We start from the raw sequence: 22,260 nt of genomic DNA on the forward strand, positions 1-22,260 counted from the left end.
ATGATACAGGCAGGCCTGGGGGGCTCAGCGATGGAGCCCTGCCTTTGGCTCAGGGCATGATCCCGGAGTCCCGGGATCAAGTCCCACATCGGTCTCCCTGCATGGAGCCTGCTTCTCCCTCTTCCTATGTCTCTGCCTCTCTCTGTGTGTCTCTCATGAATAAATAAATAAATTCTTTAAAAAAAAAAGAAAAAGAAAACAATACATACTTTTGAAAGCATCTGCATCTCAAAATAACATTTTATTCTTATTTTTTTTCAAAATAGCATTTTAATATAAATTTTATGTGTACTCAGGTAATTATAAGAAGACACAGCTTACAAAAGGAGGAACGGCATCAGGGAGTACTAGGAAATAGTGGGATAAAGGCTACTCTTCACTACCAGCCTTTTGGTTCTATTTGATTTTTTTTTAACTGAGTACATGTACCACTTTTATAAAATAAAATTCATTAAAAAGGTCATAGTAAACTAATTAAAATGCAAATGTGGGGACAATGTGGGACATTTTCAACTAATGGTAACATTCGATAAGATGATGCTCATTATTCAACTCATTCATTACTGGGAAAACAAGAGAACATACTGACATGGTGGAGATTGAGTGATTTGCAGCCAGACTCCATTTTTAAATCTTAGCTTCTTTAACACTAACTTTTATTCCTCGGCTAAATACATAATTTTCTCAACTCTAAAAACGAACCCATACAACACTGTTTTTGGAAAAAACAAATATGGGAAAGCTTGTAAAGTGTTTGACATTACCTGGTAAATAGTAAGCCAATAAATATTAGCTATGTAAATTACTTGGAAATATTTTCTAAGCAGCTGCATGTACACTACACTGTCCTAAATCTGAGTGTAAAGAAACATGAATGAAACAAGAATGATTTCTGTGTGTGGCAGTCTAGATAAAAGACAAATGAGAAAATCAAATGGCAAATTAAAAAAAAAAAAAAAGCTAAAACTATTTTAATACAAATCCTAATAAGGTATCAGTGCTCTAAAAGAAACAGTGAGTGTATTTGTGTGTGTGTGTGTGTGTGTGTGTGTTGAAGGGAGGAAGTTGTACTTTTAAAGGTTACCATTGGTTGCCTCATGAGGAGATGATACTTAAGTCACAGACCATATTAATCTGGTTAGGCTGCCATAATAAAATACCACCCATTGGGTGTCATCCACAACAGAAATTTATTTCTCACAGTACTCAAGTCCAGAATTCTAAGATCAAGGTTCTAATCTATTTAATTTTTGGTGAGCACTCTTTCCCTGACTTGTAGATGACCTTCTTCTTGTTATCTCCTCACATGGCCTTTCCTCTGAGCTCACATGGAGAGAGAGAAAGCTCTCTGGTGTTTCTTCTTAGAACCTGAATCCACTGGATCAGAGCTCCATTCTTATGACTTCCTTTAATTTTGATTGTTTCTTTGAAGACTCTGTCTCCAAATGCAGTCACATTAGGGGTTAAGGCTTCAGCATATGAAATTGGGGAGAACATAAGCATTCAGTCTCTATTATTCGACCCCTAGGTCCCCCAGATTCATGTCTCCTTCTTACATGCAAAATATGTTCATTCCATCGCAAGAGCCCCGGGAGTCTTAACTCAGTTCAGCATCAACTCAACAGTCAAAAGTCCAAAGTCTCATGTACATACCATCTACATCAGGTATTGGTGAGATTCAAGGCACACATTCATCCTGAAGCAGACTTCCTCTCTAACAGTAAACTTGTGAAACCAGACAAGGCATGTGCTTCCAAAATGCAATTGTTGGACAGGCAGAGGATAGACATTTCCCAGGCCAAAATGGAGAAATAGGAAAGAAGAAAAGGGCTATGGGTCCTTAACAAGTCCAAAACCTGGTAAGGCAAATACTATTAGGTCTTAAGGCTCAAGAATAATCTCCTTTGGCTTGGTACCTACATTCTGGACCCACTGGGACTGTCATCTGTATACACTGTTGTGCCAGGAAGGAATCCCTCCACCAAGGTACTGGCAGGGAGAGTCCCACCACAAATGCAGCAAGTAGTCTTGCCCCCAAGACTCCAGGTGTCCAAAGGCTCCAGTTAGTAGCAGCTTGGCTGGTTGAAATCTTGTTGGCGGCCCCACCCTTTGTAAGTGAGATAAAGGAAGCCTTGCCTCCTGGCCCTGTGGTGGGAATGGTACCCCTATTGATCTCTGAATCACCTTTGAGGTCATCCTTACCCTTTTTTGATAGCTAAGGCAAGCTCATTGCCACATAGATTTATGCCCCATCTTGCAGAATATAAGAAGTCCTGCAGCCTTCCTTCAGTTGTCTCGTGTTCTTCTCTTTCAGTTCAAACTGGCAGTGTTTCTGTTCATATAATCCCAATATAATCTCTTAAACAAATGATAGTCCAGCCACAGCCTTGGCATTCTCTTCAGAACATACTTTCTCATTTTTTGCAATATGGACTTACAGAATTTTCCAAACCTTCATGTTCTTGTTCCTTTCTGTGTAACAATTCCTTCTTCAATTACCTCTCTCTTTGTGAATTTTTCTATAAGCAGTCAGGAGGACCTAGGTCACACCTCCAATATCTTGCTTAGAAATTTCCTGAGCTAAATATGCAATTTCACCACTCATAATTTCTATCTTCCCCAAACACTGGAACACAAGTGAGACATATTCTTAGCCCCTTTATAGCCAGGATTACCTTTCTTCCAATTTCTAATAAACTGTTCCTCGTTTCTGTCTTGACACCTCACAGAATGGCTTTTGATGACCATATTTCCACCAGTATTCTATTGATTATTTACATATTTTCTAATGATGGGGGCTCTCTCTTCAGCTCTTCTCCTTTATAAACTTTCACCAGAATTTCCTCTAATAAACATATTCCTACCAATAGTACGTTCACAGCAATTTAGGCTTTTTCTAACATCCATCTTAAAAAAACTCCTCCAGTCCTCTGCCCATTAGCCAGTTCTAAAGCTGCTTCCACATTTTTAGGTATTTGTTACAGCAGTACCTCATTTCATGGGTACCAAAATATGTTAGATTATTCAAGCTGCCATGACAAAATACTATAACTTACACAACAGAAAAAATTTAAAGTTCTGGAAGCTAGAAGTCCAAGATCAGGATTCTGACCCATTTATTTTCCAGTGAGATCTCCCTTCCTGGCTTATAGATGACCACCTCAGTGAGTCCTCATATGGCCTTTTCTCTGTGATTACACACAGAGAGAAAGGTAGAGAATAAGATAGAGCACTCTGGTATCTCTTCTTATTAAATCTCTAATCTATTGGATCAGGACCCCACTCTTACAACTTCATTTAACCTTAAATTCTATCCACAAAGATTCCATCTTCAAATACAATCACATTGAGGGATAGGGCTTCAACATATTTTGAGGGGACACAATCATTTAGTCCATAACATACCCCAATTATAAAAAGGCAGACTTTATGACTAGGAATAAAGTGAGAAAAATAATGCATGTGCATTGGCATATTTCAGTAACTAAAAGAAGGCTAATATGGGGAGCAGAATTGGTAAGTTAGGACAAGTGTGACATAGGGAAAGATTTCAATGGAATGGTATGATGACAACCTTCATATTGTGATTTTTGGATTTTATTTTAACTGTGAGGGAAAATGAGAAAGGCATTAAGCCAGGTGGCACTACAATGCAATAATGTTTTAGAAACGTCACCATGTCAACTGCATTGAGAACAGATAAATTGTGGGTAATACTGACAGCTGATCAAATGTGGAAAGCCAACAAGTAAAAACCAGGCAAAAATATAAACAAAATGCTTACAGAATTAATACAAATTACAATATATTTAAACTTACTCTGTTAACTATATGTAAGTACTAATAACACACATCAATGTGATGACATTTTTAATTTCATTAAATTTTTATTTAATGGACCCAACTACAATGAAAATCAATATGTTGGAGTTATATTGACCAACTAAAATAATTGATAATAATTTAATTATTAATATAATTTTATATTATTTCAACATGAATAATATAAAAGCAGAAAAACAACATAGTTTCAGCATCTCTGAGTACCAGGATGCAATCAAGAAAAACCTAGGCAGTGCCAGTCCCCCAGGGGTCATGTGGAATTTTTAGTGGTCATGTGGATTTTCAGTGTCACAATGCTGACAAGGCTCTATTGGCAAAAATGTGGGTGGGGATGAGGAAAACTAAACATTCTGGAGCAGTCTGGCCAGTCCCACACAAGGAAGAATAAATAGCCACATTCTACTGCCAACAGAGCCCTAAATGAGGATGTTAGAAGTCAATGGGAAGACCATGAAGCAGTCACTGCTCCTTTCTCCCTGACCCAGAGATATATTTCTAGAGAGAAGAAGAAGAAGAAGAAGAAGAAGAAGAAGAAGAAGAAGAAGAAGAAGAAGAAGAAGAAGAAGAAGAAGAAGAAGGAAGAAGAAGAAGAAGAAGAAGAAGAAGAAGAAGAAGAAGAAGAAGAAGCAGCAGCAGCCACATTTCAGAAGCAGGAAGAAATATACTTAGAGAGAGAGAAAATGTTTGACCAAGTGGACTATGAAGAATTATTAGGGTGATAATACCTAAGAAATCTGCCCAAGGCAGGCATAAGGCTTACAGAAAAGGGAAATGCTGGCTCTTATAAAATAGATTTCCATTTAGTGGTAGAAGCTTTTGCATTTGATTTTTGACAGCCTTATTCATATTTAGTATACTATCTTCAGCCCAGCAAAAGAGCAAAACTTAACCTTTAAAACAGTTAATATCCTGTGATTTCAGTTCAGTGAAACCGTCCTAAGGAAATTATTAGAAACTCCGGGAATTCTCCATATATTAGCAGTGTTATCTATATTAGGAATGGAAATGATTATTTATTACATAACTATCCACATTGTGTTTTCTAGAATGTCTTGTTGATATGAACATCATCTCACAATACACTGCTAGGAGAAAATATATCCACATTTACATAGTTTATAAAATATTACATGTAAATGTTTATATTAAAAGGAAACCTGCTAACATGTTGACAATGAATATCTCTGATGAGTATTATTACTGGTGGCTTTGAAAATCTTTCTTTATTTTTGAAACTTCTATGTCGTGATTATTTTTGCTTTCCTTATCACGGTTATTTGCAAAATAATAAGTAGTACTTTTCTCATCGTAAAATATTCAAACAACATTGAGATATGGAAAAGATGTACTTTGTTTAAAGAGAGGCATTTCTGGAGCTATTCCATAATTAAAAGTTTGGATAGTTCAAGCCAAAAATAATTCAAGAATAATTTTTCTATAGAAAAGGCATTGGACAAAGGCAATCTTAAAATAGAGACATTTCTTTTTTTTTTTTTTTAAATAGAGACATTTCTAATCACAATGCATACATCTTCTAGATATATTTTTTTCTCTGATGATTTTTTTTTATTTTATCTAAAATTAAGCTATCTAAATTAAAGGCTTGACCTTCTTCATAGAAATATAACATACCTAATTGAATTCCAAAGTTTCTGTTGCCTGGCAGCACTTTTCAGAACTAGCACTGAATCTACTACTTAATGAATTCTTAGATGATATTGTCATAAGATAAAAATATTTTCAAGTTACAATAATAGTTAATGTCAAGTAACAGCATAGGTGTTAAAAAAATATCCTGGAAATTCCAATGCATGTTAAAAAACAGTATGGTTTAAAAGATGCTCTGAAAAAAAAAAAAAAAAAAAAGGAGGGAAGTGGATATTTCTGTTGACCAGCTGAAGTGATGCAAGTTGTGGCAATCATAAAAACACAGTATACAGTGAAGCTGGTTGGCTAGTTTTTACATTCAGAAATCTTGATAATAAAAAAAGTCAACATTTTATATACTGTTGTTTTATAAAATGCAATTACACTGCATATATAGTACCACACAAGACTCCCCTCTCTCCCCACACACATTTTATTACCTTCTGTTCTCAATTACATATCCCTTTCCAGAGTTAACCACTTAATAGTTTGTGTGGCTCCTTCTAATCATTGATATTTATGATTTTATGTGTGCATAGTATATTACCTATAAATAAGAAAAATACATTAAAATGTATATAAATCATTTTCCTTTTTAACTTTTGTGCTAAAATTCACTTTGTTAAGTAGTAGTCAGGGAAAAAAAAAAAACCATGTAGAAATCTGTTCTCTAGATCTGCATAATTGCTTCTGCTTGTTTGACCTCAATATGGATAGAAACATGGTAAGAGTATGAAATTTCATAAATTTCATGAATTTGGTAATATTTCTCCTAAAAAAAAAAAAACCGGATGGGGAAAGAGAAGAAAACCAACTTTTCCTCTTGAATTACTATAATGTAAAACACTCATTAGCATAGTGATGTTCTTAAAAAACAGGGCCAGCAATCTATTGAGCTATGCTTATGCCTCCGTAGAAGCAAAATGGCAAAAATTTATGGAAAAATATGAGATTAAGGCTAAATTGGGACTCCTGGGTGGCTCAGCGGTTGAGCATCTGCCTTCAGCCCAGTGCGTGATCCTGGGGTCCTGGGATCGAGTCCCACATCAGGCTCCTTGCTTGGAGCCTGCTTCTCCCTCTGCCTGTGTCTCTGCCACTCTCTGTGTGTCTCTCATGAATAAATAAACAAAATCTTAAAAAAAAAAAAAGATGAAGGCTAAATTATTATCTTTGTGGATGACGATGAAAATTTTCCTTAAAAAAGAGGGAAAAAAGTCCACGAGTTTAGGGAAACATTAGCAAAGTATTTATGTATGGAAAAAAGACAATTACGAATTCCTCCCCAAAGAAGCAATCTTAAAACTTGTGATCCTATTGCCTTAAAATCTTGCCTTTTCTAAGTCTCTCCTTTAATGTCATACTAGGTACTAGCTATTTATCTTCAGTATGATTCAGGTTAGTAAAATATGAGGCAACTGTTGTTTCAACAATGAATTCCTGTTCGTGGTAAAAAATACAATGATTCTACCAAGAAAGATGTGTCATGATCAGAACACAAAATAATTAAAAGTATCCAAAGATTTTCTTTGCTCAAAGAAAAGAAGTTTAGCTACAGAGATAAGTATATTGCTATTAGAGATTGCGTTGATGGCAAATTCTTATATCTGCTTCCCAGCTTTATATAATTTATATCTGACCTTTGATTATGGTCCTTACCTCAGTTGTACTTAAAAAACAGTTAAATTATATCAGCTTTTTGAGAACTAGAAACATTTTTAAAAGCTTTCTAAGAAATAGAAAAAATTATATATATATATATTTTTTAATATTTTATTCATTTATTTTGACAGAGAAGGCATGGGAGCACAACCAGGGGGAGTGGCAGGGGCAGAGAAGCAGACTCCCTGCTGTGCAGGGAGCCCCATGTGATGTGGGGATAAATCCCAAGACCCCGAGGTCATGGCTTGGGCTTGGGCTTACCCAAGGCAGACGTTTAACTGGCTGAGCCATGCAAGTGCCCCTGAATTTATGTTAGAGATCTAGGTTGCCGTTGTCACAGTTTTCAATAAGTCAACCCACGATGACTCAGTACTTGAATAGGAATGTTGTGCATGCGTGTGTTCACAGTTTTTGTGTTTCTAAAAGAAAAAGGTGCCTAATAGATGGAGCAATATTGAACTTTACCCAGAGTTACATTCATCTTATGCACAAGTCCATGGAGCAAGCATGCCAACTTGACAGTTTAATTCCACATTAGGATAATGTTTGGAAGGGTAATCCTATTCGCACTGCAGGATAAGGATGCCTGTGTAGTAGCTTTGGCCTATAAAATTGTTAGCTGTAAATTCTGAGCTGGCATTATGAGCTTCTTAACTTTTAAACCGGCCTTTTCTTAGCATCCTACTGCCAAGAGTAGGTTATTTGCTTCATAAGCCCATCTAACCCATTATAATTTTTCTTTTTAAAAATCACTTGGCAAAAAATAAAAAAAAATTTAAAAAAAAGAAATAAATAAAAAAAATCACTTGGCAAATATATCCAAAGCAATAAATCTGCTTTTCATTTGGATTATCTTATTTTGGACATAATAATCACGTGGATGTAAAAGACACAGAACGAGTTATAAATGGACCAATTTTGCTTATGAAGATAGATTTTTTTTAAAGAGGACCAGACGAGCTTTACATTTGCTGTATATACAGACAAAACCATCAGCTCTTAGTTTGCATAAAGATAAATGTTCACAGTATTTTATAATGAAAGTAAAAGAAATGAAAATACCTCTTTGTTTACTTAGTTTTTAGAGACTTAGTTTTAAGTCATTGTTCATCTGTGACCTAGCCCATGAGTTAATATAAATGGGCTGCCAATGCGGAGTGACCATAGAGGAGCCCTGAAAGGTGAGCTCTGAGGATGCTGGAGAGGTGTTAGTCCTGTGTTTGCCATTTAAACATTGGTAGATGTCTGAAATTTCAAGCTGACAGATGTGAACAAAAGTGGTTTAAAGGCCATAAAGGCCAGTCTTCCCTTTAGCCTCTAGTTTTCCAAATGGAGAAAAATCTGCCTTAGACCTTAAGTATTCAGTGGAATCCAATCTTGACCCTACAGATCCTGCCATCTCTCTGCTTAGAGAGGCTGGTTGTCTCTGAGAAGAGGTTTGAAGCCTTTTAATACTGCCCTGCTTCCAACTATAACTACTTCTTTGAGGTTATTTCTTTTTTAAATTTCTCAGTGTCCTTCTGTTTTTTATCTTACTCTTTTTAATGGAGTTCAGTTATCCATGACCCATCTTTCTTCTGTTTACCTTCTCAATCAATTATAATTTATATTAGTTTGTCACAAAACCCTCTTATTCTATATTTGTTGCATGTATAATTTATTTATATTTGGCTGTATTACATTTTTTAAATCAACAGACTTTTTTTTTAAAAAACAGTTTTAGGTTCATAGCAAAGTTGAGTGAACAGTAGAGTTCTCATATACCTCCTCTCTTCCCCATACACAGTGACTGTATTAATTTTTTTCTTGCTTTAATTGTATTTTTCAATGGAAGCATCACTAGATGTTGTTTTCATATTTATATCTACAGAAGCAAGAATATTTATAATGATTATAACCATAAGGATTATCCACATACATTCACAGCAAGCTATCAGAAATATTAACACCAATTGGAGAAATGTCTAGAGATTTAAAATAAGAAAGCACTGGGTATTATATAAGACTGATGAATCACTGACCTCTAGCTCTGAAACTAGTAATACATTATATGTTAATTAATTGAATTTAAATAAAAATTTAAGTAATAAAATATGAAAGATTATTAGAATCTCTTAAAACACAGTAGGAAAGTTTCATCATCTATTAGATGCCCCTCATAGGCAGAAGGAATAACAGCAGCATGCGCGATGTGTTTTTGCCAGCCTCCACCTGTTGTCTCAGGAACAAAGATCGGATTTCCATAAGCTTTGTGAGTCTTTTATTAAAAACAGAACTTTATCCCCCAATATTGCAAAATTTGTAATAGTATATTTTAGGAGATCTAGACTTGCTTTTTCTCCATTACTTGCATTCATATTAAACATATACGTTGTTATCCTATTTGAAGAGCTATAATTCTTGCTTGATCATCTCATGTGTGAATTCTGATGATACAAAAGTCACTGTCTCCATTCTGTATGATCATTACATAAGGGAAAATTTTGAAATGATAATATTAATATATTTAAAAATTTATTTTAATTAAAATCATTTTAATTTAACATAAGCTTTTTACAAACATTAATTTAATTAATCTTCATATTACATGATAGCAGTTATTTTTTACTCAAGATTTTTTTTTTTTACTCAAGATTATTGATGAAGTCCAGAAAGTTGATTTACTTGCCGCCTAATTAGTGAATGATAGAGACAGGATTCAAATCCAGGATGTCTAGCTCCAGAGCTCCTACTCTTAGCCATGAAAGAGACAAAGCTGGTAGGAAGGAGGTAAGAGGATTCAGTCTGTTTTAAATCTTCCAATCTTCTGGAAAAAGATAGCCCATAATCAGATTTGTCTATTCTTTCTTTCTATCTTTCTTTTTCTTTTTTTTTTTTTTTACTTTTGTTACTCTTTGCTATTCTGTCTCCAACAAGTTTTTTGTTTGTTCATTCATTTTTGTTTCTTTATCATTTTTGCTCAGTGCAGGGTTCATGACAACCAAGGGTCCAAGAATAAGTTCTCATTGATATTTTTTTCCTCTTTCAGACTTTTTCTAGAGTCTGCACATTAATCAAATGTGTTATTTGTTTTAACTCTTTTTGAGCACAACATACTGCATAAAAAGTAGTTAAATAAATCAGCCCCTCTTATAAAATGTTTACTGCAGTTGTTTTAGAATTTCCTTATAGGCAAGGTAAAAGAAGAATCCCCTTAGTATAAAATTGTGTCAACCTTTTTCCCCGTATTTTATGAGTCAAAGGAGATGTTCTATAATCCTAAGATTATGATCTGAGGAGATTTTTATTATCAAATTAGTTTGATTTTTGATGAGTTAGGTCTGTGAGCACACCAAATGAGACCAAATAAAAATAACTATTAAATCTTTTACTAGTAAGCAAGATTTAAGTAGAAGAATAAAAGTCTACAAGAATGAGACCCTAATTTCCATTAAATATGTTATTTTCAACATTTCCTACATATTAGAATTTTCTTGGAATCTACAGAAAATACACAGATGCACAGATTTCACTACCAGAAATTTATATTTCATTGTTTTGTGATAGAATTTGAGGATTATTTTTTTACTAAGCTTTTGCACATTAGCCTTTTGATATAATGACACGTGATGAAATGAACTCATTTTATCTTATTTTCTTAAATATTTATTTATTTATTCATGAGAGACACACAGCAAGATGCAGAGACACAGGGAGCAGGAGAAGCAGGCTTCCAGTGGGGAGCTTGATGTGGGATTCAATCCCAGGACCCCAGGATCATGCCCTGAGTTGAATTAGGCAGACGATCAACCCCTGAGCCACCCAGGCATCCCAAAATGCACACATTTTAAATGTTCACTTTCTATATTTAAAAATGTTGAAATCTGTGTAACCACAACACATTAGAGTTTATAGAATATTTCTATTTTCTATTACCTCCAGAATTTTCTTGTGCCCCTTTGTACTAAATGCACCCGCCTATCTCTGGCTCCAGGTCATCACAGATTTGTTCTTGGTCACTATAGAGTTGGTCTTGCCTTCTTACTGCACAGGATTATATTGTGGGTTTGTACCAAATTTGTGTTCACAAGTGTGTGTATACCCACAGACACACACACATGAATATTCATATACATATAAATATACCTAAACATAAACATACAGACACGTGTAAATATATATGATGTGTGTGTATATATAACATATTATATATATTTAAAATGCTTGCATTTTCTTAGTTCTTTTTAAAATCTTTGCCTACCCTGTTAATCTTATGTTAGAGAAAATTTTTCTTGTATTTCTTTCTGGAATTTATACAGCTTTATGTTTTTTATGTTTAAGTGTATGACCAATTTAGTTAATAACTACTTGGGAAGCAGAAAGAGTTAAAGTACCTTTCTTCGGCTACATATTACTCTCTTCCATCACGATTTAGTAAAAATATTATTTTTTGCTTATGGCAGCACTGTCAAAAGTCAACATGATCTGGGGAAAGGCTTAGTTTTTAATGGCGTGAGCAGAGGACAGAGGCAGATTTTAGTGGAAGTGAATAATGGGTTTCTATACTCTGAATTGTTGCATTTGATCAACAAGTCTTTCCTTACGTGACTACTACAGCACTTGATACTTTGAGAATAGGTCTTAAAGTAAATACATTAGTGTAAGCCTTCCAATTTTGTTCTATCTCAATTTTATTTTAGTTTTTTAAATCACTTTGTTGTTCCATATAAATTTTAGAATCAGTTTTTAACTTCTACCAAAACAAAACAAAACAAAAAAAAATGTTTGGGGGTATTTTCGATTGGGATTATGCTGGGTTTATGGATCCATTGGGGTGAACCAAGAACTTTAAAAAATAACTTATTTTATTTTATGTATTTATTCATGAGAGACACAGAGAAAGAGAGAGGGAGAGAGACATAGGCAGAGGGAGAAGCAGGCTCCATGCAGGAAGCCCAATGTGGGGATCAATCCTGTGACTCTGGGATCACGCCCTGAGCCAAAGGCAGACGCTCAACCACTGAGCCACCCAGGCATCCCAATATCACTTATTTTAATCCATGTAATTGATATCTCTGCATTTTAGGTCTTCTTAAATTATTGTCAGAAATATGTTGTAATTATTAGTATATTCGTTTTTCATGCATTGTGTTGAATTTATCTCAAATTATTTTGTCTTTTTATTCTCTTTAAATGGTATTTTTATTTCATTTACTATTTTTTCCCAGTGTGTGATAAACAATTGATTTTTTTTTCTAGATTTCTTTGGATATTCTATCAATAATAACATCTTGCTTTCTGTGAAAAAAATACTTTTGCTTTCTTTTTTTTTTTTTTTTTGCAATAAGCATGCTTTGAACTTACTTTTCTTTTTTTTTCTTTTTTCTTTTTTTTGTTACACTAGATAGAACGTACAGAACAGTGTTACATAGAAGTAGTAAAAATGGGCATCCATGCCTTCCCATAGAGGGAAAGCATTCATTTATTCATCACTAAGTATAAAGTTAGAAGTAGGTTTTTCAAAGATGCCCATTATCAGAATGGAAAATTTCTTTCATTCTTGGCTGACAGACAGTTCTTACAAATGGATGTTTAGTTTTGTTACATGTTATTTCTCTAATTGTATGATCATATATGCTTTTTCTGATTTATGCTATTAATATGATAAATGATGTATGTTTTTTGACATGGCGATGCTAAACCAAACTTACATTCCTGAGGAGGGGTAACCTTCTTTTCATGATATGTTATTATTTTTATATATTATTCATATGCATTTCTAAACATTTCACTAAGTATTTTTAAGTCTTTTTTCATGATTGTCTCCTGCAATGAAATTTTCTCAACTCTGTGAGACCACCATGCTCTTATTGGGTTATGCCTCTGCACTGCACTGGGACCCAAAAAATGCCAGCAGGCAGAAAGCCTACCACTGTCCAGAGAAATATTTAGTCCTTCTGAGATGATCTGGAATAGGTGTTAAAATGGAATCAGTTATGTCTTTGATATCTATGTTTATAAACATATCCACTATGTCACTGGGCAACAATTTCATAAGAATGGCATCTGTTTTCCATTACATGGGATGTCTTCAACACTGCAAAAAATCACTGTTGCCCAGATTTCATCACCAGGAGTTTTGACTTAATTGTTATATATTTTTGCTTAATTGAATATGCATTCTTTTTACTTCTGTTTTTATTTTTAATCTCTTCAGGTGATTTTAATGTAATGCCATAACTGTTCTAAGTACCATAAGTTACAATTACTTCTTGTACAACAGTGCCAGAGAGTTATCTTGTCCCCACGAAGGAAGTTAAATAACATGCACAAGTTCATATATCAAGTGAACACATAATCCTTATAATCTGCTGATCACCAATGTGATTCTTTTATGACTTGATCAGTCAGGCGCAGCCACAAGAAGAGCATGAAGGAGGCTCAGGGAACAATAAGATTATTCTATTTAGAGGTTAGAGAAACAGAAGGCTCTGTGCAACATGCAGAGCCACAGAAGAAAAACACCAGGACGGTTAGGAGATGGAAAACAGAAACAAGGGCAAGGTGCAGGCCATTGCTTTTTATTGAGATTTCCACAGGAAACGCAAGGCAAGCAGGGTAATATGAACAATTTGGGATTGGCTAGTTTGAATAATTTTGGTGGGTTTTCAGCTGTAGGAATGGTCCTCAATTGCCTGGCATCAGGCCCAAGCATCATTAAAGCAGAGGATTATTGCCTCCTTGGGGTACATAAGTCGGGAAAAATGGCTGTGGATTGGTTAGTTTGCATCTTTGATATGTACCAGTCTGGGCCTTCTGTCATCTTCAAGGATTGCCTAGCTCAAGGAGACACAGTCTCTTCTAACCCAGAAAGTGTTTTTTACAATGACAAAATACTATAATATACAGAAAATTAAAAATATTTACAATACTACCAACATTCGTATGTTTTTTTTGGGGGGGAGGGTACTCTGAAGTGATGCCTTCTTTGGCTTATTTTATGATACTTGAGTCCCTTAGTTTAGTAAAATATTATTTTTTGAACCTATTCCTTGTATTAACTGGATGTCCTTTCAGAAGTGAAAAAAGTGTCTGATTGATAATCCCGACACCTGACCACATCCCACTGCATTACAAGAGAAGCAGGCTCCATGCAAGGAGCCCAACGGAGTACTCGATCCTGGGACTCCAAGATCACACCCTGGGCTGAAGGCAGGTGCTAAACCACTGAGCCACCCAGGGATCCCATTTTTTAAAATATTTATATGTAACCTGGGGTCTAGGAAATGTTCTGGAATTTTTTAGAGTTCCCAGGATAATCGTATTAAGAGTCTGCATCATGTGCCAACACTGTTAGACTCACAAAGCCTTGAGGTTAGTCTACAGCATAAACTGCTGGGAGATTTGGGGAAATAAATTAAGACAAGAAATTCAGGCCATTTTGAATATCAAAATCAAAATCTAAGAAGGTGGGGGGTCAGACTATTAAAAGCCATTAGGGCGTTCACCACTCTAATTGAATAAAGGAACCTTCTCCTGAAAGAAATAGTAGATCTGTTGCTAATGGAATCTTGGAAACCAAAGCCACAAAATTGGTGAGCATGTGTTGAGCACTTAAAAGCTATTAGAGTGCTCTCTACCTAACGCTAAGACTCTTGTGATAGGATAAGTCGATCACCCACCAACCTCAAGGAAATTTCCATGTAACAAAGGACACTATGAAATACCATAAAATCCTCAACCCAGTAGCAGCACATCCTTTTTAGGTATTAATTTGGCACTGAAAGATCTAAGGCTTAGCTAAAGAAATGAAATCCTCAAGTTTCAAAGAATTGAACTCATTACCTTCCAAAAGGCCTGCTTATTTTATGTCTATGAACTGTGGTCTTACAAGCTCTAGATATCTACAGAAATGGCAAAATCTTACTAAGACAATCTATAATTACTATGGTCATCATGGGGAATGTTCCAGTTAGATAAGAGTATTCATTTAAGAGCAAGGATTCCCAAATAAAACAAACTGAATGGGATACCTATTTTAATTGGCTTGCAGAATCCTCCAAAAGGGCTTGAAAAATCTAAAATAGCTTCATCAGAAGATTCATTTCAAAAGGTTAATGAAAAAAGATCCACATGTCACCTACATTCCGACGACCCAAGACCCTGTGTCTCCGAAGGAAGCCCAAATATCCTTGAAAGAACACCCCCAGGAGAAACAAGCTTGATCACTATGCCATCATTAAGTTCCCCCTAATTACTGAGTCAGCCATGAAGAAAATAGAAGACAACAACACACTTGTGTTCATTGTGGATGTCAAGGCCAATAAGCACCAGATCAAACAGGCTATGAAGAAGCTCTATGACTTTGATGTGGCCAAGCTCAACACCTTGATCAGGCCTGATGGAGGGAAGGAAGCATATGTTCGACTGGCTCCTGACTATGATGCTTTGGATGTTGCCAACAAAATTGGGATCTTCTAAACTGAGTCCAGCCGGCTATAAATCTAAATATAAATTTTTTCACCATAAAAAAAAGGCTAATGAAGAATGAAAGACAGGAGAGTTGTATGCCTAAAACAAAAGACTAAGGCTGATATGACTTCTACTATTTCCCTCTATCCTCCTTATTTGAATATTCAGTCTACTAATTCTCTATATGAATTTGCCTTTCCACTCTGAAAAGACTACAAAACCATAAACAAAAGCCAAAGTCTTCTAGGACGTCTCCAACATCTGTCCTTGAAGGAGGGCCCCCAAGTAGGAGCTTCCCAGGGTTGTTGGAATATTAAAATTAATGAAATTAATTTTAAATTAAATTTTAATAAATTAAATTAAATTAATAACATTAATATTAAAATTCATGAAAACCTTGCCAAATTCTAATAGATACTGGGGCTGCACTGTTTACTTTAAACCTACTTGCTCCAGAGCCCGCAGATGAGATGTTGGGAAAACTGTCAGAAGCCAACAGAGTGAGAGATCTTACCAGAGTCAGTTCTCCTTGATCTCTGTATTGCCCAGTCGAGAAAGGAACGTAGAGTTTCACATTGCTCCTTATTGGTTATCCATCCTTCTCTCTCCCACAGACAGCTGTTACCTTCTTGTTTGTCTTGTTTCATGTCCTGAGAACTCAGTTTGGTTTTCTTCTGTCTGGGACATGCAGGTTCTTGCATTACACAGGTAGCTCGCACATCACGTCGGGTCTCAAAAATATGGCCAGACAGAAATGTGGGTTGCATCCCATTTTTGGTTAGCTATGATGGCTGGATAGAAATGTGGAGTGCACTGTATTTGCAGCGAGCATCCTACTAACTATTGCCAGCTTTCAGGGGCTATCTTTGGGAGTGGCTCTGGAACTTGGGAATGTAATAATGTTTTACACCTTCTTCGGGAATGCCTCTTGGATCCTATTGGATAGGATATTGCCTATTGGATAGGTAGTCGATAGTGCCAGGAATATTCACTGTTTGTCCCAGCTGAAAACTAATATTTGAAAGAAATTTTTATGTAGGTATGTGGTTGTAAACTGACCAAATTGGAGACTAATATTCAAAATCTTACAGGAACTTTTTTTTTTTTTTTTTAAGGTCTTCTCTACCAAGCTGAATAAAACTGTTTATCCAGGGGGAAAGAAAAACATTCCAAAGACAAACAGGTCTAAATCTATTACATTGGAATTTTTTAATTTCTATTTTAGCTGAAGATTTTATCCCTTATGTAAAGGAGCAAATTGAAGATGATGTAGTTATATTGGTGGTGGATTAGCTCCTTGATGCCATTGAGGTTGCAACCCAGTTCTTGAAGGAATTAATTAAAACAACTGTCTTACAAATTGAGGACATCCTGTACAACTTGTCTGACAAACTGAGATCCAGAAAAGTTCACCTGTCCTTTTGCCAATCGCCAAACCAACCCTATTCATCTCAAGAGGCTTGTAGGTGTTTTCAAAATCTGGATTTAGGAAATAAAATTCCTTCTTGGAGGAATTTCACGTTCTTCCTCTGTGCCTTTGAGATGTAAGCATTCTTCCTGGGTTCTCTCAGACTTGAGGGCCATCTCTTTGAAATGCAAACTTCAGGGAGGTAAGTCTTATCCGAAGGGAAAAAAAGGAAAGGGTATTTAGAAAGCAAGTGAATGAAAACTCTTAAAAGCCTTTTCCATAAATAGTAATAAAAAGTTTAAGCAGGTAACCTTAACATATTATATCTGCGAAAAACACAATTTGGGTCCAACCGGTTGTATTTTTTTGGGGAGAGGATGTTTTTTGTTTTATAAGGTAGGGAGTTTTGCATTATCATCTTGACTAATAACTAAAAGTTTAAAATGAGCTTATAAGATCTCTGTTGGTTTAATTAAAACAGGCATGTCTTTTGAGACCTCAGCTTTGAGTATAACACTTTTATTTTACCTACGTTTTCTAACAGTCAAATAAGCTCATGTTAATATCTGTTATATAATTTGTCAGCAAGAAAGATAATTTAAGATGTTGATTAGCTGTTTAACGTCTCATGAAAATTTCATGAATTATCTAAACATAATTATTAATAAGTAAATTAAATAGGTGTAAGTAAAAGCTTATAAATGGATTATTCAACAATAATTATGATTCATGGTATATCTGCTTAAAAATAGTTTCCAAAATTTTTTTGGCAACTTGCAACCTTAAAGTTATGCTGACATAAATGATCAATAGTCATTGAATACCTTGATCATTTCCAAATAAAATGATGAAATATTAATTACAGAATATAGGTTTATGCTCTTACTTACCATAGGAACTAAACGATATTTGAGTCTATGAGTAAACATACTTTGTGCCACATTGAAAATTTTACTGTGAGGAAGAATGTATTTCTAGAAATTATGAAACATTTATAAATTTGCCAATCCTAGTGTAACAGAAAGTACAAATTGCTTACTTCTTTAGTTTTCACTAGTAATTAAGAAATCTAAGGGTCAAAAATTCTAAATAACATGTATAATTAAAACTATTAGAAATAATTAGGGAAAGATCTTTATGCAGGCAAGTAGGATATATTTTTGGTAAGAAAAGGTATGAAGTATGGACTTGTGTTTTTGTTAAGGGAAAAAGAATAATTTTGTCCTAAAGTAGAACAATCGATTGTTTCAGAAAGAGGAAGAGAGAATAAAAAGGACAAGTCCTTAAATGAATATAAACAGTTATATTCTTTTTCCATCTTGGGAAAGAAACTTGGGAAACAAGATTCTTGGGAAAAAGAATCTTGGGAAAGGAATTTTTTTTGTGTGGTCAGGCTAGCTTGGAATGTTAGAATGGATTTATTTAAGTATCTTTTTGAAAATATTTTAATATTAAAAGTACTCTGATTCAAAATTAGCATTTATTTATTTTTCTCTGTTAAAAAGACAAAGTTTTCTTAGATTATTGGCCTTCTCTTAATTAAAAAAACTGTAAACAAATGTTTTTCTTTACTATTTAAGTAATCTGCCTGGAAAGTAGAAGTTTTGTGTTTTACCAAAACAATTTACTGTGCTTCATGTTTTCTTCATCAGGTTTGACTACTTAAGAAAACTCAATCTTCTCAATTTTAAAGCCACTAAGGTTTCTTATAACTACGTAACTTTCTGTATTTGCCTTTGAAGTCTTTAAATGGTAAGTGTATATTTTTTGACAAACTTCTCAAAAATCAAATTCTAAATTAAATGTTTACCTTAACGTTGGGATTTTTTCCAGAGTCCCCAGAATATCTCAAAAGATTTGTTCCATCTCCTTCTAGAGAGAGAAATATTAAAATAATTAGGCTTATTTGACATGTTAAATTGCATAGAAAGCATTGTCAAATAAGAAACAGTGTGTAAACTTCTTGGATTATATTTCTATGGGTATGTTATTAATATCAGTGTTCTAGCAATTGTATAAAATTCCTAAAAGCCCACTGTGTTCTAACACAATGCTATTAGTCAACCCCAGTTATCACCTTAAAATGTTGGATATCACAGAAACAATCAAATTTCCTTATCATCTCCATTATAATGAACTCTCATCAGATCTTTAACTATGGGAATTTGCATATGTCACAACTGAAGGTTTCATCTGACATCGGGTCCCTTTCAAATGCCAGAGACCTCAAAATTAAATTCACCAGGAAGAGAAATAGTTGAAAACAGGGTAGACTGCTTCCTTCTAAGCCATCACATCAAGACCACTTCTTTTCATTCCTCGTTTTCTCTCTGGCCATCCATTTCCTAATACTTACTTTGAAGGTCTCTGTGATCTTTTGTCTACATTTTTCCTTGCCCTTGCCTAAAAAGATAATGCTATTGTTCTTATCTGTCAGGCCATTCCAAAAGAGTGTGATCTAATCTCCAGCCAGCTGCTGGATTTGCTATGATACTGGTGACCCTATGGTTCTTTCTTCCCATCATAAACTTCTCCCTTATTTCCAGTACTTTAGTTTCTCTGGAACAAGCTGTCAGGATAAATATTTCTGAGGAAGTGGAGACACTATTACACAAAATACATAAACAGGCCAACTGGCTTTATAAAGTACTCCCCTCTTTGGCATCATTTCTTGACTTATTTGATTCTAGCTGGTGGGTCCTGGGAACTGTGGCTCATGAGTACTTTCCAAACCATGGGCATTGTTTCGTTTCTAATAATTATTATTCTTTTCCAGGTATGCTGTGTTCTCTCAAAAGTTTTAAATGCATGTGGGCAGCCAGTGGCCGGTGACATATGATCTGCCTCCCATCAAAATGAAAAGAGAATAGAAAAATATAACAGTTCTAAAAACACAAGCCTGAAATCCCCTCTTGTGAAAACTGTTCTGAGGCCTAAAGAGGCAATGGTAACGACAGCCATACTGAGACTAATATTTTTGACCAAAGTCCTTAAATGGTCATGAGGATAATCAAAAGGGGGAACTGTTGAAAGAAATTTCTAGGCCCAAATTGGAAATGCTCATGCCTAGGGTGCCATATCAGCAAACTGAAATTTAGGTATTTCGTGTTCTTTTCAATGTTCCACTTAACCGGAAACTGTATTCCCAGTTAACCCATCCCCAAGTGCCAAACCGACTCTGGGCTTTTTCACCCCAAGCAAGGCTGGTTTTGTAGCCCCTGCCAATTAGATATTTTCTATTTTTCACTTTCTTGTGCTTTATTCTGTATCCCATGAAAGCTTCTTTCTTAAGCCTTAAGCCCCATTTTGCAGTTCTTCAAAAGGAAGCTGTCCACTTCATGAAGTGTTAGTTTGTATCTCTTAAATTGACTGCTTGAATAAGAGTATTAACTATTGTAAAACTAAACCCTTGCTATCTTAACTTTAGTGAAATGGCTTCTTAGCAAAGTCTGTCAGTCATAGAACTAATTCCTAATGATTTATGAAGAAACATACATTTTTGTTGAAAGAATATTGACTGGCTCTCAGAATTAATGATGGGATAGAAGGGTTAGACTCAAAAAATAGTCATGCACCAAAGGAGACTCAGAAGCCAGGATCACAGCTGCACATATGCCATAGCAAGTGGCTGATGATGGATATCTGATGATGGAGACTGGAGACTGGTGTTGTCATCTCTGCCCCTACCAGTATTGGTCTTTATTCCTCCAATGTCTCTTCATCCAGATTCTGGTTTTCTATCATGGTCACCACATGCCTGATTAATTTTCTCTTGTTCTTATAGTATACACTTAATGATTGTCTGTCTCAGACTTGTCTAGCTCAATCATAGGCAAATGCCTAAGCTGCCAAGTGGGCAGGGAAAGTGAGAGCAGTGCTATACAGCTTTTCTGCTACAATGGTCAATTCTTCTAAAACTGGGTGAGGGGTCAGGTATTGGGTTGGAGTGAAAGTCATCCGTCTTGGTTGACTTTTGTGAAGAGGAGAATTCCAGGTAAATGTGTCAGTTTGTCATCCTCACAATGACTCCTCATTCAACAACATAGTATACAGGGGCCGTGGCACCTTATATAAGAAATCGATTTTCATGTGCCTTTTTCTAGCTCCTGTCAAAAGTTCAGCTTAAAGAAGTGATGTAAAGGAAATTTTCTAATTTATTCTGAAGTTTAATCCTCCTCCATATAATCTAAATTCGACCTTTGAGATCAGTTTATTCTTTGATAATATACACATTTTTATGGTATTCATTATTATATTGCATAAATAGGCATTAGTTTTGTCTTCATAAAACCATGATAATAGCATCGTGTTTGTTTTCTGGCCTTTACTTTTGTGTCACAAAATTTTGTGAAAATTATGATATATATTTACTTCTGTATTGGTTGTAAAAATAGTGTTTAAGAATTTTTCATGACATCGATTTTAAGATTTATTTAAATTTTTGTGGGCTTAACTAATTCAATGTGAGAAAACTATTAATTTCATCTAAGGAATAGGTATCATACCTCACTTTAAATAATGTATGTGAGAAAGCTGAAATCTGATATAAAGAACAAAAATATTACTGTTTGTATGGTTTCTAACCCCTTGTCATTATTTTAACCAAACTCCAAATATGCATAAGTTTACTCAAGAAATTGATATAAATTGTGATGTGTGTATGTATTCATCATGAACCACTAAAATCCTCTAAAGATCTGACCATTCAAAAAGATACCTTAAATGTTCAGATAAAATATGTATAAAACATCAATTAATAAACAGTGGAATTCATTTTCTGTACAGAAAATAAGTAGGCTTTGCAATGTTAACTTAAAATTGGGACTTTAAAATTGTAATTCCAGAAGTTTGTTAATAAAAATACTAAAACATAGGGGTGTCTGAGTGGCTCAGTTTCTTGAGCCACTGACTCTTGGTTTTGGCTCAGGTCATGATCTCAGGGTCATGAGATCATGTCATATTCCACAGTCAGCAGAAAATCTGCTTGAGGTCCTTGCTCCCTCTTCTTCAGCCCTCCCCTCTGCTTGTGAATGTGCTCACTCTCTCTCTCTGTCTTAAATAAATAAGGTTTTAAAATATATATTAAAATATAAAAAAGCCAAAGTGATAAAAAGTAAAAACTATATTAGAAATCTGTCCCAGAGGGCAGCCCCAGTGGCCCAGTGGTTTCGTGCCACCTTCAGCCTAGGGTGTGATCCTGGAGACCCAAGATCGAGTCCCATGTCGGGCTCCCTGCATGGAGCCTGCTTCTC

General features: G+C 35.0%; 1 long non-coding RNA gene across 12 annotated transcripts in view; it reads left to right on the top strand.

Moving 5' to 3' along the window:
- Window positions 1-22,260, top strand: part of LOC140611659 (uncharacterized) — a 355,437-nt gene that overhangs the window by 300,833 nt on the left and 32,344 nt on the right. For 6 of the 12 annotated variants that reach the window (XR_012012760.1, XR_012012755.1, XR_012012761.1 and 3 more), the window contains 3 exons: window positions 16,716-17,210; window positions 18,661-18,760; window positions 19,785-21,801. This is a non-coding gene — a long non-coding RNA (uncharacterized lncRNA). Of the gene's footprint in view, window positions 1-16,715; window positions 17,211-18,660; window positions 18,761-19,784; window positions 21,802-22,260 lie in introns of those variants that run through there. The other 6 variants (XR_012012754.1, XR_012012759.1, XR_012012751.1 and 3 more) reach the window with 5 other exon arrangements.

This window comes from Canis lupus, chromosome 20 (assembly GCF_048164855.1).
Source record: "Canis lupus baileyi chromosome 20, mCanLup2.hap1, whole genome shotgun sequence".
NCBI classification, from domain to species: Eukaryota; Metazoa; Chordata; class Mammalia; order Carnivora; family Canidae; genus Canis; species Canis lupus.